Consider the following 5,000-nt stretch of genomic DNA (forward strand, 5'->3'; position numbering starts at 1 on the left):
GCATGATGCTAATGATGCAAATGATAATGATGATGATAATGATGATGATGATGATAATGACAATAGTGATGATGATTATGATATTAATGATAATGATAATGATAACAACAACTATAATACTACCAATAATGATGATAATGATAATAATACTAATAATTATAAGAAAAATAATGATATTGGTGATTTAAAGATGGTTATGGTGATGAAAGATTAATAATGATAATGATGATGATAATAATAATGGTAATATTAATGATGATGGTAATTATAATTGCATTTATAATAATGATGATTAGCAGTATCAATAACAGTAATCACTGTTATCCTTTTATGTTGTTGAAATTGTTATTACTAGCATTATTATCACAATAAAAATTACAATTCAAGTTTGCTTGTTAAGAGACATTTGCTCGTAAGTGTCCAGGTCGTGCATTTTAAAAGACAATCCGTCTGTATTTCAAGAGCACCACCCTTACCCCCTACCCCTACTCATCAAACCTCCTCCCCTTCCCCTCCTTCCCCACCTCTCCCATCTTCCCTCCCCCCCTCCCTCCCCTTCTCACGCGGGAAATTTATGTCTCTCAAGAACTTGTTTTTCCTGTTAGCAAGCAAAGACACCGTGCTTGGTCTCTCTTGCATGACGTCACCTTCTCTGGCCACGTGCTTCTTGTTTTTGTTTTTTTGGTAAATATGTGCAATGTTTGGGTTGCGTTTTTCAGGTCAATGTAGATATATGGATAGATAGGTGGATAAATAGATAGAGAAAATGGATAGATGAATAGATAGATAGAGGAAGAGATAAATGGATAAATAGATAGATAGATGAATCAATAACCAAGTGGAATAGGTAGATAAAGAGAGATATAAACAAAGAAAGAATGTACAGATGAAATAATAGATAGACAAACCAACAAAAAAAGAAAAACGAAAAAGAAAACACAAAAAATAACAAAAACAACAACACACAATAAAACACAAAAAAAACACAAAACAACAACAACAACAACAAAACTTCATGGAAAACACACAATAAAAATAGCTGATTCATTACTAGACCAATTTTCATTCGCATTTTGTTGTCACTAACGGTATTGTTGTCTAAAAGCGAACAGAACACGTGGCTTTGGCTGCAGAGGGCGTGAACGGTGCGTGTTTTGAAGTGAGGCTGTTAACACGGAGAGTAATCAAGCCATGGAAGCCAGGAAACAACAAAAGAGAGAGAGAGAGAGAGAGAGAGAGAGAGAGAGAGAGAGAGAGAGAGAGAGAGAGAGAGAGAGAGAGAGAGAGAGAGAGAGAGAGAGAGAGAGAGAGAGAGAGAGAGAGAGTGTGTGTGTATGTGTGTGTAAGGGGGACCAAGAACCACAAACCAAGAACCACAAACCACAAAAACTACAAACCACACAAACCACAAACCACAAACCAAACCACAAAATCCAAAACCCCCCCAAGATATTACCCCACAAAAACCAAAAACCACAAAAACCAACAACTCCAAACCAAGAACCCCAGACCCCAAAAACCAAGAACCTCAGACCAGACACTCCAAAGATATCCACCGCTTCCGAATTAAACCCAAACCAACAACCACAAACCAACAACCAAAAACCAACAACCACAAAAAAAACAAACCCCAAACCCCAAACCAAGAATCCCAGACCAGACACTCCAAAGACATCCACCGCTTCCGAATTAAACCCAAACCAACAACCACAAACCAACAACCACCAAAAACCACAAGAACCCCAGACCAGACACTCCAAAGACATCCACCGCTTCCGAATTAAACCCAAACCAACAACCACAAACCAACAACCAACAACCACAAAAAAAACACAAGAACCCCAGACCAGACACTCCAAAGACATCCACCGCTTCCGAATTAAACCTGCTCTCGGAAAATCTTCGGTCGGCAAATAGACTCAGAGGTTCCAGACGATCACCTTGCAAGCTGATGGGACACATGACAGTCTGTGATGGATGACTGTTGACTGGTTCGGAGAAGAGGAGCATGATGATGATGGTGATGAATGTGAGGAAGGGAGGGGGGTGAATGTGTGTGGTGATGGGAAGGGGATGTGGTGTAGTGTGGTGTTTAGGGGGATGGGATGCAGGGAGGGTGATGAATGTGTGTGGTGATGGGAGAAGAGGAGCATGATGATGATGGTGATGAATGTGAGGAAGGGAGGGGGGTGAATGTGTGTGGTGATGGGAAGGGGATGTGGTGTGGTGTGGTGTTGAGGGGGATGGGATGCAGGGAGGGTGGTGAATGTGTGTGGTGATGGGAGAAGAGGAGCATGATGATGATGGTGATGAATGTGAGGAAGGGAGGGGGGGGTGAATGTGAGGAAGGGAGGGGGGTGAATGTGTGTGGTGATGGGAGGGGGATGTGGTGTAGTGTGGTGTTTAGGGGGATGGGGATGGGGTTGGATGTGATAGATGGGATGCAGGGAGGGGGATGTGGTGTAGTATGGTGGTAAGGGGGGTGATGATGGTGATGAGTGTGTGTGGTGAAGGTCGGGTATGTGGTGTAGTGTGGTGTATAGGGGATGGTGATAGATGTGATACAAAGAGGGTGATATTAGAGGATGTGGTGTTTGGGGGATGGTGATGGGTGTGATGCAGGGAGGGTGATGAGGTGTGGTGATGGTCGATGATGTGGTGTGATGTGGCGTTTGGTGGTGGTGATGGCAGGGAGAGGATTGTGAGATGTAAGAATGTGGTGAGATTTGATGATGATAATGATGATGGTGATGGATGTGATGTGGTGAAGGGTGTGATGAAGGAATAGCGATAAATGATGGTGTTTGGAGATAATGATGAATGTGATCCAGGGAGGGTAATGATGAGGTGTGATGATGCTTAGGGATATGGTGAGAAATGGTGATTATGGTGATGGAAGTGACGCAGTGGAGGGGGGGGGGTGATGAAGTATGGTGATGCTCAGGGATGTGGTGGAATGTGATGAGGGTGTTTGGGGTTAATGAGGCGCTGATGATATGGTGACATATAGCATGTGCTCCGAGATATAGTGAGGAATGTGATGAATAGATGAGGATTAAATAGAGGAATGGTGAGGCATGATGACACTTGGACATATGGTGATTGTTCCCCTTCACTCTGGTGACGTCACTATATCTATAAATAGAAATATGACAGAAGGGAAAGAAAATAAGGTCAGAGGTTATTTCGAAGGTCAGTACCACGCACGCACGAACACACATACTCTCTCTCTTTCTCTCACTGTATTTGTCTTTCTGAAACTCTCTCTTCCTCTATGTATTTGTCTCTCTCTCTCTCTCTCTCTCTCTCTCTCTCTCTCTCTCTCTCTCTCTCTCTCTCTCTCTCTCTCACTTTCTCTCCCACTCTCTCTCTTTCTCTCACTATGTGTGTGTGTATGTCAACACACTTACACACACACACACACACACACACACACACACACACACACACACACACACACACACACACACACACACACACAAGAACCATCCATCATACCCAGTGAAAAAGTCACGCTGTATTCCCATAGGAGCTTCTTTAAGTCTCTCACTGCCTCTCACTGCAGGTCCTGGGAGGGGTGGGTGGGGAGGTGGGGGGTGAGAGAGAGAGAGAGAGGAGGAGGAGAGGAGGGAAGGAGGGATGGAGGGAGAGGTGGGGAAGTGAGGGGGTAGGGAGAGAAGAGGAGGGTTAAAGGGGGAGGAGAGGAAGAGATGGATGAAAAGAAGGGAGGGGAGGGAGAGGGGAGAAGGACAGTGGTAAGAGGGGAGATAGATAGGAGGAGGGGATGGGAGAGGGAGATGAGGAAGAGGAGAGAAGAATTGGGGGGGTAGGGGTGGAGGAAAGGAGGAAGAGGAGAGAAGAATAGGGGGGTAGGGGAGGAGGAAAGGAGGAAGAGGAGAGATATAGAGAGAGGAGAGGGTGGATGAGCATACATGGGAGGAAGGGATGGTGGGAGAGAGAGGAGAAAGAGACGAAAGAAGGAGGAGGGGCGGAGAGGAGAGAAGGAAGGGAAGGGGAGGAGGGAGGAAGAAGATGAAGGAGCAAGGCAGAAAAGTGAGAGAGAAGGCGGAAGGGGAAGGACAGGAAGAGGAGGAGGAGGAGGAGGAGGAGAAGTAGAAGAAGAAGGAAGAAGAAAAAAATGTCGGAAGCGGAGAGAAGGAGGAAGAGGAAGAGAAAGAAAAAAGAAGGGAAGAAGGAATAGGATAATCTCTAGAAAGAATAGGAAGAATAAGAAAAGAGAATGCAAGATGTGAAGAGACAGAGAAGGAGGCAGAAGAAGAGAAAGAAGAGGGAGCGAGGGGGACGAGGGAAGGAAGAGAAGAGGAGGAGGGCGGGGTGATGAGGGCGAAAGGGGGGGGGGGGAGAGGAGACGAAGAGGAGGCTAGAGGACCATATTAGTGTCGAGTGGGACTTTGATCATATAAGTCGCTTTTGTAAAGACGAGAGAGGATGGAGCTAGAAAGCACAGGTCGCTCGGCTACTAGGTCTGTTCTTTTCTCCTTTTGTCTCTGTCACTGTCTCTCTGTCTCTGTGTCTCTGTCTCTGTCTCTCAGTCACTGTCGCTCTGTCTCTGTGTCTCTGTCTCTCAGTCACTGTCTCTCAGTCACTGTCTCTCTGTCACTGTCTCTCTGTCTCTGTGTCTCTATCTCTGTTCTCTGTCTCATGTTTTCTGGTTCATGATCTATGTCTCTCTCTCTATCTCTCTATCTCATGATTTCTATCTCTGTCTCTTTGTTTCACGATTTCTGTCTCTCTGTTTTTGCCTCTCTGTGTCACTGTCTCTCTGTCTCTGCCTCTCTGCGTCACTGTCTCTTTGTTTGTGTTACTGTGTCTCACCATTTTTATCTGTCTGTTTGTCTCTCTCTCTCTCTCTCTCTCTCTCTCTCTCTCTCTCTCTCTCTCTCTCTCTCTCTCTCTCTCTCTCTCTCTCTCTCTCTCTCTCTCTTCCTTTCATTTTATCTCACGCTGTCACTTCATCCCTTCTCTCGTCTCCCATTTTC

At 45.2% G+C, this 5,000-nt stretch overlaps 1 protein-coding gene across 1 annotated transcript in view; it reads left to right on the forward strand.

The window, feature by feature from the left end:
• The window catches only part of LOC122266762 (regulator of G protein signaling 20-like), a gene marked incomplete at its 5' end in the record, with an annotated part of 11,799 nt that overhangs the window by 5,482 nt on the left and 1,317 nt on the right, over positions 1–5,000 (forward strand).

This window comes from Penaeus japonicus, unplaced genomic scaffold (assembly GCF_977035675.1).
Source record: "Penaeus japonicus unplaced genomic scaffold, GWHDUDI00000001_assembly GWHDUDI00000034, whole genome shotgun sequence".
In the NCBI taxonomy this organism is placed as follows: domain Eukaryota; kingdom Metazoa; phylum Arthropoda; class Malacostraca; order Decapoda; family Penaeidae; genus Penaeus; species Penaeus japonicus.